We start from the raw sequence: 17,234 nt of genomic DNA on the forward strand, positions 1-17,234 counted from the left end.
AGCAGCTGCCAGGCTAGACCTCCCTGAGCCAAGGCTTTTTTCAAAGCCGTTTTTCCTAAGTGCAAATGCTTATGCAGGGAGGAGACAGCATCCTATGCCAACTGCTGGGAAACAAACACCTTTTTTGTCCGGCAGAACCCACCACCCATCTAGTAGTTCCACCCCTATTGCTTCAGCTTGCTGGGTTCCTCAGTGACTATACGATGGGGGTTGTTCTTCCTGGGCCGGGGTCCACAGAGTAAGGCATGTGGCCTGTTAAAGAAGGGGGATCCAAGGCTGCTGCTCTGGCAACTTGATCAGCTTTGTTGTTTCCTCTTTCAGTTGTTGAAACCCCTTTCTGATGACCCATACATGCAAAATGGCAACTTGTTTGGGGGCCCACACACTGTCCAACAAACGCATAATTTGGGCCATATTTGATGTCCTTTTCTCCAGCTGTGATGAGGCCTCTTTCCTGTGAAGAGCTCTTTCCTAAAACTCCATGGACTTGGACGGTTAGGAAGGCCTATTTGGACTCTGTGTAAATGTTGACTCGTAGATCTCATGCCAATTCCAAAGCTTTGTGAGGGCATGTAGTTCTGCCAAGTGGGCACTGGTTTCTGGTGGTAGGGGTATGGCTTCCCACACATCATCAAGGGTGACTACAGCATAAGCTGCTTTTCGCACGCCCTCATGTAGAAAGCTGGTTCCATCTGTACAAAGAGTTGCATCTTTGTGTGATGTGGGTTTATCCTTCAAATCTGGGTGACTGGCATAGGTTTTCTTCAATGGTTTGCAAACAATCATGAATAATTTCAGAGTCTGGTTCAGGCCACAAGGTTGCTGGATTCAAAGCATAGATTGGACAAACTTGATGAGGGGGTTATGTGTAATAAGCCCCTGATACTTCAACATTCGTGGATTGGTAAGCCACAAATGACCTTTCTGGTCTAGGACAACTCGAAGAGCATGGGGGGTGTAGATATTTAATTGCTGTCCAAAAGTGAGCTTATTGGCTTCCTGGGTAAGTAGGGCAGTTCGTGTCACAGCCTTGAGACAGGCTGGCCACCCTTTGGCCACCGGATCCAGCTGTTTGGACAAATATGCAACCGGACGATACCATGTTCCCAACTTTTGGGTCAGTATCCCAATGGCCATATTCTGCTTAGTGTCCACAAACAACTGAAAAGGCTGTCAAGTCAGAAAACTAGGAGCCTGAGTCACAGCATGCTTCAATTCCAAAAAGCTGTTCTGTTCCTCTTCCTCCCAACTCAAGGGTTCCTTTTCCATTCCCCTTGGTAGCTTCATAGAGTGGCTTTGCTAACAATGTGAAATTGAGAATCCAAATGCGACAAAATTCTGCTGCCCCCAAAAAGCTCCTTAATTCCTTCCTATTTCGTGGGGCTGGCAATTGGCAAATGGCTTCCTTCCTCTCATGGCCCAAAGTTCTTTGTCCCTGCTGGATGTTGTAGCCCAAATACCTAACTTCCAGTTGGACTAATTGGGCTTTGGTCCGAGAGGCCTCGTAGGCTTTCTCCTGTAGGAGGAGCAGTAGGGCTGCTGCATTGGCATGACAGGTTTCCTCCGTCTGGCCTGTGACCAACAAGTCAGCTACATCTTGCAAAACCACATCAGGTGGGGCAATGTCTAAAAGTTTCAAATCCATGGCTAATGCAGCTCCAAATAAGGTGGGGGAGTTTTTTTCAAAGCCTTGATGCAAACGTGTCCAAGCATATTGCTGCTTTCTGCCTGTGACTGGGCATTTGAAGGCAAACAAGAAAGCATCTTTTGAATCAATGACTGAAAACCATTTTCCTCTGCATGCCATTGAAGGCCCTCCTGTAAGATTCAGGTCTCCTGGGGCAGCTTGGTAGGGGGGGGGATCCTAGGGCGGTCATCTTCCCTTTCCTCAGGGGGTGGAGCCCAGTCCCAGTTGAGGCACTCCCTTCCCCAGTGGCCATGTTCGTAACAGATGGCACATCGGTTCCGTCCCAAGGGTGGGGGCCTGTTCCCCTCCCTAATTGCTGCCGCGAGCACTTCTGCTTTTTTCTGCATCTTTTGATTTTTTTTTCTTCTTTTCCTCCAACAAGTCTCTATTGACGAGAGTTTTTCTAGCTACTTCCATAAGCTCATTGAGGGGCTTCCCCAGTGCCCCTTCCAGCTTCTACAGCTTGTGTCGGATGACTGAGAAATAAAGGCCATAGCTAGCATCCGAGCATTTTCAGGAAGGTTAGTGGTTACCATAAATAAAAACCTCAGGGCTTTCGGCAGAGTTAGACATTTTAGTGGCTGGCTTCCCTTCCAGCCAGACAGCCCTTACAATTAACTATTGATGATTACGTAGCAGAATCAACTGGTGGGGGTCATAGGGGCTCCATCTCGGGTCCCTTGAAGGGAAGCGTTGCTCAGTAAAGTCAGCCAGATTGGTGTGAGCAGGAACATCAGGTTTTAGAATGTTAGACACTGCAATTCTAATCTTCTCCCTCTCTTCAGACTGCTCAATCTCCTCTTCCTTCTTCTCCCAAAATTCTCAGAGGGTCCCCATCCTCTGTCCCTCTGACAGGACTTTCTTCTGACATCATAGAGGTCACACCGTCCAGCCCTCACTCTATCCACTCCACAGATGCTCGGCTTGTTGATGCCCTCAAGTCTCTTGAGCTACTAGGTGTAGCCCCCCTTTGGCATGGTCGTGGTGAGGGTCGTGGTGATCCTCTTCCTGTTCTGGCAAGTCTTCTGGGGCACTAGCTAGGATTGGTGGTCTCTGCTTGGGACATTTGGGGTTTGCAACCCGAACAGCCATAAGAATACACTGTTGGTCTTTTGCATTTGTTTTTTAGCCAAGCTGTCTCCTCAACAAATTGTACTACACGTCAATATACGGATCCTGTTTGAACAGGATCAAACACTAACCTATGGATATTCAAAGCTATGTTGGGATCAAAAATTGCCTTTGTTGGGCCTCCCAAAACCAAAAGTGGGCCATTCAGATTCACAAAACTTTTTAAGCTCATGCCTGCTTCACTCAATGCCATAGTCCTGAGTCACATATCCTTCTTTAAAATGATTTAACATACATTGTAAGGGGTCAAGGGAACACTGCTGCCCCCCCCAACTCCTCCCAGGGTACCAGACAACAAGGATTTAGCAATCACCCCACACAGGCTTCTGACCCAGGATACCGGATGGACACAGCTATCGTAGGGAAATGCAGTAGCCCCCCCTCAATCACACACACACATACACTAGACAAATCCTCCCCAAAACCTTTCACCTAGTGAGGGAGATCAGGCCTCACCTCCGGCTCAACAAGGAGTCCGGGTCTAAATAGGGTTCCCACAGTACTTGCCTCATGTACTTGGCTTCCCTCCTGCGATGCTGGCCAGCCTTTTAGATGCCTGGTCTCTGGTCCTTCTCTGGTGGTTCTTGGAATCGCCAAACGCTGCTGCCAGAGCCCTCTGTCGCTGGGAAGTCCCTCGGATCAAACGGGTCCGTTGGCGCCAGGGAGGTTCCCCCTGACAAGATGAGCTCTGACACCGGGGTGGACGCTCCAGAGGGTCCCAAAGACCCCTCAACTCCTGGCTGGCTCGCCAAAAATGTTGCAGCAGATTGAGGTTTGTAATCTACTTACGAAAGATCAGGACTTGAGACCACGAAGGAAGAGAAACAGGTTTATTGGATGCATCGAGTTCAGCGTGTTCACACACCAACATCTGAACTGGCCTGGCTACGCCCAGGGCAGTGATTTTATACCTTTAATCAAACTTCGTCAATCAGAGGGCGTTTAAAGAGGCGTATTCATACAAAACGTAAAAACCCCTGTTCAGAACAGGGAAGTACATCTTGGAAAAATACAAAAGCAGATATTCATACCAACAGTTTTCTGCAACTTCTCTGTTGTATCTCTCCCCCCACGTCTGGCTTCCTGTGCCCCTCCTTTACAGAGTCTTGCCACACTGTTCAGCCCTATTTGTAATATGAGGAAGTTAAAAGTCAACTTTGGGACTCCAGGGCACTGGAGTAAAAGCCAAACTAAAATGAATCTATAAGGTCCATTCTATTAAGACCACCTAACCTGGCCAGCCACTGGTGGGTTTACCTGTGCAACCCATGCTGTATCAAGAAGATGTTGGATAGCAATTTGTCTGAAATGGTATAGGGTTTCCTGCCTAGGCAGGGGGTTGGACTAGAAGACCTCCAAGGTCCCTTCCAACTCTGCTATTGTATTATAAGATCAAAGTTGTAATTTTTTTCTCCAACTCTTTTTCCACAAAAAAAAGTTTCTGGTTTCATCTTTATCTTTGTTTTAAGAATTTTCTGTATTAAAATATGAATTTTACTCCAAAATATCTTTGCTTTATCACCAATCCACCATTAATAGTAAAAAGTCGATATTTTTTTACTTTTACACTTCCAACATTCATCTGAAATACCTTTATCAGTACCTAGATAACTTATCTAGTGTTAAATACCAGCAATAAATCATATGGAAATTTTCTTTGAAGTCATAGTTTAATGTAAAATTTAAACCTTTCATCCACATATTTTCCCATTGTTCAAGCATCACATTATCTCCAAAATTCCTTGCCCACTGAGTCATACAATGTTTTACATGTTTACTTTCCAAGTTCAGTTTCAATAATATTTCATAAATCTCAGCAATAATATGTTCATGACTACCATACAGTAAGATTTACAATTCATTTTAATGAAATTAAACCCATAACTCTTTTTTATCTAATTTAAATATTTCTTTTTCCCTGTTTTTTTTAAAAAAATTATAAGTATTTCAAATCAGTGTGTGAACATTGTGACTTAATTTCTATGCTTTAAAAAAAAGAGAAGGAAAAGGAAATCAAAGCAACTGATCTTAAAAAACCATCCAACCATCATCTCTTGCCCGCTTCAATACTTTAATTGCTATGTTTTTTTTTAGTTGCTTCACAAATCCCTCTCTTAAATCTTTATCTCTATCTACATCTGCTTCTTGGATGTTCAATCTATGATTTAAATCTCTCTTTCAGTTGTTGAATGTAAACCAATGGCAGACATGACCTTCTGATTCAAGTTCTTCTCTTAATTCACATACAAGAAAGGCGTTTTTTCTTTGCATATATAGTATTTTATTTTTACATCTCTGTAACCCATATCAGGGTTCTGTTACTTTGCTTTGATATTGCTTTTAAAACCGGCTGTGTAAAACGCTGAGTTTTGGGAAGTCTTTATTCTCAGGCTAACAGATCCCTCTCCTCCCTCCCCCCATAGAGGCAGCTTCCTCATTCATTTTGCTTCTGGTCTTGTAAAATAGATAACTCCCATACAAGAAAGGCAGTTTTTCTTTGCAAATATAGTATTTTATTTTTATATCTCCATGAAGCAGAGCAACAATGCCATTGGCTGCTGCTGTCAAACTCCGGCTCTACAAATATGGACCAATGAGAAGTTCCTCTGGTGAAAAATTACTACGTCACAATTATTCATGCTGAAAGGGATTGTGGGTCTGGTGTGTTTGTTGTTACAGCGCCCCCGTGTGAAAGGCCACAAGTGTCACAATGGGCGGGTGTGTGTTTTTGAATCCGTACTACCGGGAGAGGAAGGTTATGGGTCACGGAGGTTTGTCTCACCGTGACATTAAAGTACTTTCTTTAAAAAGGAGTTCCGGGAGGACTGGAGGATATGACGTTATAGACCTCCAAGGTAAGGGGGTGGGTGGGTGGGGGTGGGAGGGGTGATGAGGACGGGAAGGTTAGGGTTAGGGTTAGGGTGGGGGTGGCGATGGCGATGTCATAAAAGGGAAGGGGTTACACTGTGAACAAAACACATCACAAAAGGGGTGGAACCACAACATAAATACATCACAAAAGGGTCGTGGCTAAAACATAAACAAAACAAATGGGTGGGGCTAAAAAGTAATGGAAAATGATATGTACTATATACTACGTGAATTGAAAGATAATATTTTACCATACGTCCAACAGTCTCACTTCACCACCATTTCTTTTCTTAAAAAAACCTTCCTGGGGGGACAACCATAGAGAAAACTTCATAGAAAATCTTGTTTTATATTTATTCCAAACTCCTACTATGGTACCTCTAGCAAAGTGATTATGAAAATCATCATTAACTTTAACTTTATCACACCATAAATAACCGTGCCATCCAAACCTTAATTCATATCCCTCTAATTCAGGTAATGTTTTATTCTGGAGGTTCACCCATTCTTTTAGATAGGCTAGTCAGCATGCATCAAAATACATTTTCAAGTCTGGTAAACCAAACCCCCCTCTTTCCTTAGCATCTTGCAATAACTTATATTTAATTATTGTTTTCTTTTTCCCTGGACATATAAACTTAGAAATATCCCTCTGCCATTGTTTAAAAGGAGCTGAGGTGGTGCAGTGGTTAGAGTGCAGTACTGCAGGCTACTTCAGGTGACTGCTAGCTGCTGTTCAGCAGTTCAAATCTCACTGGCTAAAGGTTGACTCAGCCTTCCACCCTTCCAAGGTGGGCAAAATGAGGACCCGGATTGTTGTCTTGGCTCCAGCACAGCATCTCCCCTTTTGCCTCAGTGCTGATCAGCTGTTGAGAGCTCAGTTTGTAGGTCCAGAGGAGAAGGCATGTTCCCGTTTCCGCCTGCCAGGTGATGGCAAGCATTTAATACTAGTAGTAATATTTATAATATAAAATCCGAACCATAATAATATGATTATTCAAAGCCAAAGTATTAGGATTTTTGCTGAGTGGCCTACATAATACACCAATAGGAAATGAGAGGGGAGGGGAGGAAGGAAGGAAGGAGGGAGCTGGGAATGAGATGGAGGTGTGTGTGTTTGTATGTGTGTGTAGGGTGGGGGTATTAGAGAGGGAGGAGAGGGTGTGCATGCACACACGCCTATTTGGGAGGTGGAGGGGAGATTTTAGGAACTTTGGAGTCAATCCAGTATAAGAGAAAGGGAGAGATGGAGCAGAGTGTGTGCATGCAGGAAGGAAGGAAAGGAAGGAGGGAGGGAGGAAAGGAAGGGAGGAAGGAAGAAAGGGAGGAAGGGAGGAAGGGAGGAAGGAAGGAAGGGAGGAAGGGAGGAAGGGAGGAAGGGAGGAAGGGAGGAAGGAAGGAAGGAAGGAAGGAAGGAAGGAAGGAAGGATGGATGGATGGATGGATGGATGGATGGATGGATGGATGGATGGATGGATCTGGGTCAATATGAAAAAATTGTATGGGTAGTCTTATCTAGAAATATGGTCATCCTCATTCCATCTATCCTGGAAAGGATTTTAGATAGAAAGTATTTTGCCATGTCCAATTATGTTTTAGAAGAAATGAAGGAGAGATTGGAGCATCTTTGAGAAAAAGTGAAGAGATCTGTCATTGCATGCATCCTTACCTGCATTAAGTGATGCAAAAGATACCATCTGACTAGGTGGCTCAGTGGCTAAGACACTGAGCTTGTCAGTCAGAAAGGTCGGCAGTTCAAATCCCTAGCACAGGTCTCCTGTGTGAGCAGGGGGTTCGATTAGATGACCTCCAAGGTCCCTTCCAACTCTGTTACTATTTACTGTTTACCATCTAACTGACAAATGACATCATTCAGATCTTTAATTAACAAAAGGCTTTGAAAGGAAATGTGATAACATTTTTGGTTTTAAGCCGGGGCAATAGACACAAGCAGCATATTGGAAGTGGTGGTAGTAGTGGAAGAGTAATGATAGCAATAGCAATAGCAGTTAGACTTATATACCACTTCATAGGGCTTTCAGCCCTCTCTAAGCGGTTTACAGAGTCAGCATATTGCCCCCAACAACAATGCGGGTCCTCCCCAAGAGCCGAGGTGGCGCAGTGGTTAAATTCAGCACTGCAGTTCAGCAGTTTGGCTGTTCAAATCCCACCAGGCTCAGGGTTGACTCAGCCTTCCATCCTTCCGAGGTGGGTAAAATGAGGACCCAGATTGTTGTTGGGGGCAATATGCTGACTCTGTAAACCGCTTAGAGAGGGCTGAAAGCCCTATGAAGCGGTATATAAGCCTAACTATTGCTATTGCTGTTGCTATTGCTCATTTTACCCACCTCAGAAGGATGGAAGGCTGAGTCAACCCTGATCCTGGTTTGACATTTCTATTCATGTCTGGGTCATTAGTTGTAATGAAGCTTGAAAGTTTTTCTTTCTGTATTAGGATTTGTCTTCATTTTGCATATTTTACTGTTCTCAGTAACAAATACCTCCTGTTAATCTGTAATTGTTCTGGGGCCAAGCTAAATGCCACTTGGAATAGGAAATTAATTGAAATACCCTTTTATCCTATCCTGCCCCAACCTATCCTGTTATAATACTATTATTATCAAACTTTTCTCTGAATTCTCAGTGGATTTCCAGATGCTACTGGCAAGAACATCAAGACTAAATGACACAAAGAATCTTCCATATATCTTGAAGAGCTGCTACAGCAGAAAGCCAGAAAGCTCTATTTTCCTGATACTTTATGTTCTGTACTCTAGGAGGGAAGCTGCTCAGGGACATTTAAATTACAGATAGGAAGAGATGAGGAGGAAATATCCTGGCATGCTGGCTAAGATTCCACTATTGGTACTCTTGCAGTCTCAGATAATGTACAGCCTTGCTCTGGGTCGATGTCTGGTCAGTGAACCTCTTCCCATTCCCAGATATTTAAAGGCTGGAGAGTTGAACCTGGGTGTCATAACCTTCCAAATCTATATGCTTGCTGAACCACTCTCCTTTGAAATCCCTCCCTCACACGAAAACCCTGGATTCCCTATGTAAGACATTTTAATTTGTTACATTCATTAAATGAATTACTCTTGCTGTAAATATCCTGACTATATGTTCTTCAATATTAGTCAAAGCATTTCATGGGCCACTTTTATTAATACCATATTATTATGCTACAATGCTAGAAAATGTAGGCTCTAAAATTTCTGCTCGCATCATCTGCAAAAGCTAAGCCACCTAAGGAAAACTTGCCTGGTCTTTGATTTTTCATTCCTCAAGGTTCCTAGTCCTTTAAATTTCCCTTAACTTTCTGATATTCTTTTGCCATCAGTCAATCACAGTCTATATTCTCAGATGTGGGCTTTGTGAGAAAACGGGCTTTACTTTCCAAATGAAATCACATGTAAGTGACATGAACTATATGCTTCATAGTTGACATGTAAGATCTGGACAATTTTCCTATCTCCAAGTGCTCATTTTGAGATGACAAGTAAAAATAGGTCTTTCCTGCCACTTGATGTCAGGCTGAGGAAAAAGTGTCACAATAGTTCCCTTCCAGCTTTAAAATGCCAGCGCGATTGCCATTGGAAAGCAATGCAAGCTTCATTCTGACAGAGAATAGTGAATTAATATCATCATTTTACAGGTACTTGACACAAAACTATCAGCATATTCTGGCCTTGGAATTTGCTTTGGAGGAAATCAATGAAAACCCTCACCTCCTACCCAACATCACCTTGGGCCTCCATGTTTACAACAGCAACTACATCGGAACCTGGACCTATCGTGGTTCACTGGAGCTTCTTTCAACAAAGGGAAAATTCATCCCCAATTACAAATGTGATGGCCAGAACACTGAAGTAGCTGTCATTGGAGGACCTTATACAAAGATCGCTCTGGATATGGCAAATATTCTGTGCAACTACAAGATTCAACAGGTGTAATATGCTCACGTTTTCTCCCCCATCATTAGATTAGATGACCTACCTATCTACCTACCTTCCTTCCTTTCCTTCCTTCCTTCCTCCCTCCCTCCCCTCCTTCCTTCCCAACAGCACATTAGGAACATTGAGTTTATAATCTCAATCAATTACTAATTTGTGGGGTAGCTAAAGAATTCATTTCAAAGAGAAAAAACATGAGGGTTGAGGTTTCACAAGGATTCTGATTAAAAAAACAACAACTACAAAGCTTGAAATAATTAATACTTGACGAATTAAAACAGAAGTCTTTTTTGACCAGCTTGCATGTTTTTATATTGGTCAGTTTCTATTTTTGTTTTTCATACAATATTACAAAAATGTACATGATAAGTCAAAATGTTCAGGGAATCCAATGACTAGGCAAAGCATTACACATTATAAACTGTCTTTACACAATGCACCAATTCTGTCACTAAAATTTGCATCCTTACAACAGTATCACATTGCAATTATTTTTCTTTCTAAGCTTATCTATGGTTCTGCACCTATCAATAATCATGGAGATGTTTTCCAATGGATGTTTCCTAACAATATGCTTCAATACAGGGGGATTCAATTATTACTATATTTTGGGTGGACATGGGTGGGAATGATTTCTCTAAACTATAATGATGGAGATTGGTTTATACCTACAATGGTTTCAATGTTTGCCCAGAGAGGAATCTGCTTTGACTTTATTAAAAGTTACCCCAAGAAGACAATCAGTGACCAGATGGCTGAAATGGTAGAGGATGGAAATGAAATATATGACGCTGTCATGGCAAGCATGGCATCTGCTGTGGTTGTACAAGCTGAATTTATGCTAAGTATGAGGTTGTTGTTCTCTTATCAAGTTACATCAAAAACTGACAAAGTCTGGATTATGATAGCCCAGATGGATTTCACTTCCACGTCTATTCAAAGGAATTGGCCTCTACACTTCATTCATGGTGCTATATCCTTTGTGGTTCACTTCGGGGACTTGGTAGGATTTCAGGATTTTGTTAGGAAAAGAAAGTTGGCCACCAATCAAGAAGATGGCTTTCTCAAGGATTTTTGGGAAGATGCCTTCCAATGTGCATTTCCCAACTCCAGGGAAGAGAAGAATTTTGATGCCATATGCACTGGGGAGGAGAAGATTGAGACTCTCCCTTCTTCGATTTTTGATATGAACATGAATAGCCACAGTTACACTGTCTACAATGCCGTCTATGCTGTGGTACATGCCTTGGATGCTCTATATTCATTCAAAAGGAAACACAAATTTTTGCCAGGTAAAAGTCAACCGAATGTTCTCCATCAAGAATCATGGCAGGTAACATTTTTAGTTTATGTATGTATTTTATAAATTGTCTTTCCCTCCCCAATATGTGTGAAATGTTTCTTCTTCAATCTTTAGTCTTCTTCTAGAGTGCCAGGAGTTTGGTCTTCTTGTACACTATGTTAGATGTTTCTAGTGCTGCATTTTTCTGGATGGAGATATCCAATGTAGTTCCTGGATTTAATCAGAGCTACCCTTCCATCTTAGGCATTACAGCCCCAAGTGCTCCCATTACACATGAAACAAATTTGGCCTTGTCTTCCACTTGTTCTCCAGTTCCAACTTCAGTCCATACTTCTCCAGCTTCTCATTTGTGCCCTTCATTGTATACTGTTCTTGCCTTTATCTTACAGACCAGAAATATGTGTTGAACTGTCTCTGGGACCTCTCTGCATAGCCTGCTTCTTAGATCCTGTCACATTTTTACACAGCTTCAATGTGTCTGCTACTTAGTGTCTGTTCTTGTAGTACTATGATCAATGCCTCATGCTGTCTTTTGGTCCAGCCACTGGTAGGACTTCCCAATGTCTGCTACCTCAGTTATCTGATGTATATCCCATGCAGGGTCTTGTCTTGCCGTGACAGTTCCTGTAATTATTTTCCTATCATGTTCACTCTTACCTCAGGAATTCTATCAGCAGCTCATCTTCAGGTACCATCTTACTGATGTACTATTGGATGCCCTGGGGTTTATCCAGGACAATGCATCCTATTGATCTTAAATAATACTTAAATTATATTACGGATATTATGACAACAAGCAATAATTAATCAAGAAAATATTATAGGCGTCTTTCTTCCAAAAGTCCTTTAAATATTTGTCTAATCAATTTTATGACATCTTGATTTATTTTTCTCATTGAGCTGCATCATTTTCTGAGGACTGTTTCATTTAACAATAATGCTGGGGAGCCTGTTTCCTTTGATGAAAGTGGCCAATTGGTGTCAGGATTTGACATAGTCAACTGGATCCCCTTGCCGAATCAGTCCCTCCTTAGAGTCAAAGTTGGAAGCTTAGATGTACATGTTTCTGAAGCAATGAAGTTCACCATTCAGGAGAAAGCCATTGTCTGGCCCACCAGTTTTAATCAGGTAGGCTGGATGAATTTATTGTGTGATTCAAAAACAACAATAATAAAAGCAAAGATTTGAAGATCACATTCTATCGGAGAAGAGCCCAAAGTGTTAAGCTCTTTATTTTTCCTTCATGAAGTCATAGATTGTTCATCAAACCGCAAATATTTATTACATGAAATTAATTCCCTTCAAAGACAACATGAAAAGCAAAGATTCCAAGATTCCAAGATCACATTCTAGCAAAAATCCCCCAATTCTTCAGATCTTTAGCTTCCCTTCATGAAGGGAAACTCACCAAACTCTAAAAGTTTATATTAATTTAATAAATAGTCCTTTAACTAATATTACACTAATGACAACAGGAACAACAATGGAAAGTCTCATAAACCTTTGGAGGTCTGTCCTGACCCCTTTGAAGGACACTATTTTTTACTTTGCCAAAGTAATGTAAAGGTAAAGGTTACCCTCAAACATATATGCTAGTCATTCCCGATTCTAGGGGTTGGTGCTCATCTCCATTTTAAAGCCAAAGAGCCAGCATGTCCAAAGATGTCTCAATAATTATGTGCCCAGTATAACTGAATGCAGAATGTGCATGGAATGCTGTTACTTTCCCACCAAATTCCCTATTTTTCTACTTGCATTTTTAAATGCTTTCTAACTGCTAGGTTGGCAGAAGCTGGGACAAGTAACAGGAGCTGATTCCATTATTTGGCATTAGGGATTTGAACCGCAGAACTACTTTTAGTATTTTGCAGTATTTTTTTAAACATATTTTTATTTTCAAAACAACATACAAATCCTCCTTCTTTACATACTGTAGAAAATGTATCAGTTTGTTATAAAAGGCTTTTGTGCATCTCTTCCACTGTCATCAAATATAATTCATATTAATTCTAATATCTTAACTCGGATATTTATTATATTGCCATCATCATACCACCACTTTTATTTGACTCTGATTATTTTAACGTCATTCATCATAAAATATACAAAGATTTAATACATAATCACATACTGGCATTTCATTTAGCAAAACATTCTTATGTCTTCTGCCATTTGTGGATCCAGTCCTCCAAACATCCTCTTAATGAAATCTGTATGGACTCCTCTTAGCAACTCCTTGCTTGTAACATCTGTCATGTAGTCTTGACAACCTCTTTCTGTTTCCTTGTTCAGCTTGTCTTTAATTATCAGCAGTGTTATCAAGTATTTTGCAAATAGTATTTCATAGTCCATAAATTCTTTAATGTTTTCTTCTTCTATGTCCTTCCTTTGAAATAAAATTTCTCTCCATTTAATTCCTCTTTTAATATTCCATTCTTTTTTTTCAGAAAAAAACCAATTGCCATGAATACCAACAGGTTTAATTTCTTTATATTCATCTTCCATTTCAGCTTTTTGAATTTCAATCTTGTTATTTTGTATTTGAAAAACATCCCCATATTTTATTGTTAAATGCTCAAAATATTCCAATTTTCTCTCATTTTCTCTCTTTTCTGTCTTTAATAATTTTTGCAGTTCTGAAAATATTTCTTGGAAATTCAAAAGCTCTGCCGACACCATATTCCTACACAGTTAATTTTTTTCTTAGAAGGTCAGCAAGATTAAAACATACATTCACAAGCTCTCTGCAAGCGAAAACAAACTTCAAAGGGACAGCTGTAAAATCTTACCAGATTGTAAACCAAACAGCCGAGCAGTAAAAGCTTGTAATGTCAAAGTCAAAACAATCAATCTGTAGCTTGCAGAAAGTCACAAAGAAATGTTAAAAGAAGAAAGCTTAATCCATCCATTTGAAAAAGTTTTGCTTAGATTCAATCCATGTAAATAGCATTTAAAAAGTAAGATAACCATTGTCCAGAACCATTAGAAAGATCAAATTTGCCATTAAATTCATCTATTCTTTGATTTAAGTTGGTTTTTAGGTTTCATAGGCAGTCAGTTTTTTAAAAAACAATAAAAATTTCTCACCAGCTGGAAACACTTTCTCTTTTCACATTGGTCTGTTCTGAGGCTGCCCTGACTTTGTCAATCTTGACAAAGACAGGAATTTTTATTACCAGCTTGAAGACTTTTCCTTGCTTTCCTCAGAGATTTTGCAATATCCCTGAGATCAACAAGACATAATCTTCCTATTCACCATCTCTTCGAGATGATTTTGGTCTGTTGGGACACCCCAGTAATAAAAGTGTCGAATGTGACCTAAGAGCTTTGAGATCGCACGTCGTCTCGTAACGGCTTCGGCCCCGCCTTCTCCGAACTGCTGATATTTTTGATTGACAAGCTGGCTTAGCCACTGAGCCACCACATCGCCACTTGCCAAAGTAAAATATGCCGAAAAAATTAAGTGTCTTTCTTTTGTTTGCTCTATGTGTTTTTTTTATATAATACCAACTTTTCTATAGATTTTTGGAATAATAAAATATTTCTACTCTTTGAGACAAATATGCATAATAAAAATAAATATGTATGTATCTTAATCACATCTTTAAAAAGTTATTTCTATAATGGTTCCCATCTTTTGACCTTCTAGAGGTTTTTTTTATGTTTACCTTAGCTTCTTTGGGTATATTAGTATTTTCATTCATGTTTTACATGTATCAATGACAAAAAAGTTCTTTAGTTAAACAATAATGTTGGAGAAACGTTTTGCTGGACTCTAAAGCAGGACACACAAGAATTAATTAATCTCTCGTATGGCCCCCCAGACTCTCAAAACCTGAATTCCAAATTCTCCTTTTCTCCTTGTCCTTTCAGGTTCAGCCCCGTTCAGTGTGCAATGAACATTGTCTTCCAGGTCAAAGAAAAGCCATGAAGGAAGGCAAATTGTTCTGTTGTTATGACTGCCTTCCATGTGCAGAAGGAAAGATTTCAGCACAAGAGGGTAAAATATATATCAATAGAATGTATTGATCGAATAAGAACTAACGTTTTGACTGGTTGATTTCTGCCTCTATCATTCAAGATGTTTTACGTCACCTGCCTTTTCACTTAAAAATTAGAATGCTTACACTTCAAAATATGATACATCTGATTCAGAGATCAGGCGGTGCAGAAGAGAATGTGTAATCTTTTTTGCTTATCCATTCTAATACAGAAACTCTCACAAGTATAATCTTGCTTTCAATTGTAGCAATATTAACAATGTAGTATCTTCTTTTTCAGATGCAGATGACTGTGTCCCATGTCCAGGAGAACAATATGCAAATGTCCATCAAAATGCATGCATTGTCAAAGAGATCACCTTCCTGTCTTATCAAGAACCTTTAGGAATTACCTCTTTGGTGTTTGCATTCTCCTTTGCTTTCATGACAGTACTTGTGCTAGCTATCTTCATTAAGCACAATGACACACCGATTGTCAAAGCCAACAACCAGAACCTCTCCTATTTCCTCCTCATCTCTCTTTTCTTCTCCTTCCTTTCTGCTTTCCTTTTCATTGGTCGGCCCATCATATTGACATGTCCCCTTCGACAAGTTGCTTTTAGTTTCATATTTTCAGTAGCAATTTCTTGTGTGCTGGCCAAAACTATCATTGTAGTTCTTGCTTTCATGGCCACCAAGCCAGGATCTGGAATAAGGAAATGGATAGGGAACAGATTGTCTGCTTCTATTGTCTTTTCTTGCTCCTTCCTTCAAGCTTCTCTTTGTGTCATTTGGCTGTCAACCTCTGCCCCATTTCCAGATTTTGACCTGTATTCCCTGCATAAAGAAATTATACTGGAATGTAACAAAGGGTCAACTTACATGTTTTATTGTGTCTTGGGCTTCATGAACATTCTTGCCCTAGTCAGTTTCTTGGTGGCCTACCTTGCTAGGAATTTGCCTGACACTTTTAATGAAGCCAAGTTCATCACCTTCAGCATGCTGATTTTCTGCAGTGTGTGGTTGTCTTTTTTCCCAGCCTATCTGAGCACTAAGGGCAAACATATGGTAGCTGTGGAAATCTTCTCCATTTTTGGCTCTAGCGCAGGATTACTGGCTTGCATTTTTTACCCAAATGTTATATTATTATATTACGCCCTGAACTAAATAAAAGAGAACAGCTAGTAAGGCAGAAGTAATATCACCAAGTTGTTTACTGAGCATCACTGACTATTCCATGTATATTATCCTTTTATCATATTTTATTGATATCTAAAATTATTGTACTCTATTCCAATTCCATTTTAAATCATATTTTATTTTAATTTCATTTTAAATTGTATTTTATAAAATTCCATTTTGAAATGCTTTTGTCAAATTTTAGTAATATTTTTTTTCTGGAAATTTTCATTTTGATATTGCCCATGGGCTAATCAATAAAAACTCAATGTCAATGCCAATTACAATTCCATGTGATAAGCAAAATGTTTACCTTTGAAAATAAGGTTTATTTAAATGTCTCAGTATTTTGGAAGCTTTTGCAATTTACATATATCCCTTGATTTAAATGAAATCATATTATATTTTAAAATGCTAAAGCAAGTGTTTGTGCTCTTTGTTCTTTTTTAAAAAAACTTTTAATTTCCATTATATATAGAGGAGGGCATACTTGTTCAAGGATGTTTTTTGCCAGAAAGACAGAAATTAATTCCAAACATTTTGTCAGGCCTGCAGTCATATTGCTTTCTGGATCTTTGGCCTGCCACACTCTCTTTCAGTTTACTATGCTGTTTCATTAGTGGGGAATTGGGAGTGGGAATAGTAAGGAGTAGAACGTGTTGTAAAAATAAAATTCCTTTCTAGAAGCCAAGGTCATCTTTTGTATCTACACCTCTGCACCTGACCGGAACTCGATGGCTGGAACTGCCAGCACTGCAGTGGAAGATTGGACCATGTGATGGACTTGTGGGTTTGCAGCAAGATTATGAACTTTCAACTGGGTGGGGAGACTCAGGAAGCTCAGATTCGGCTTTCCACAGATGTGCCAACATGTCTCTCTTAATAAATTGGAACTTAGAACAATACTTGCCTTGAACTCTGATTTATTTTTGGATGTTATTTGGAACCTTCACACATTAATTTTAATCTCCATATTCTGTTCTTTTCATCACTTATCACATCACAGCGTGTGGCAAGCCGAGTTATTACCTACTCAACCGAACCATCCGAATCAGTAGGAACCCACCTCAGAACCATATCCTTCAGATTTGTAGTCTAGCCAACTTCTAGAAGTCTCCAAGGAATGCAGA

At 40.2% G+C, this 17,234-nt stretch overlaps 1 pseudogene; it reads left to right on the top strand.

Annotated features, from left to right (window-relative positions):
* Positions 1–10,315: 10,315 nt before the first annotated feature.
* The window catches only part of LOC116521824, a 29,075-nt pseudogene continuing 22,156 nt past the window's right edge, over positions 10,316–17,234 (top strand).

This window comes from Thamnophis elegans, chromosome Z (assembly GCF_009769535.1).
Source record: "Thamnophis elegans isolate rThaEle1 chromosome Z, rThaEle1.pri, whole genome shotgun sequence".
Lineage (NCBI taxonomy): Eukaryota > Metazoa > Chordata > Lepidosauria > Squamata > Colubridae > Thamnophis > Thamnophis elegans.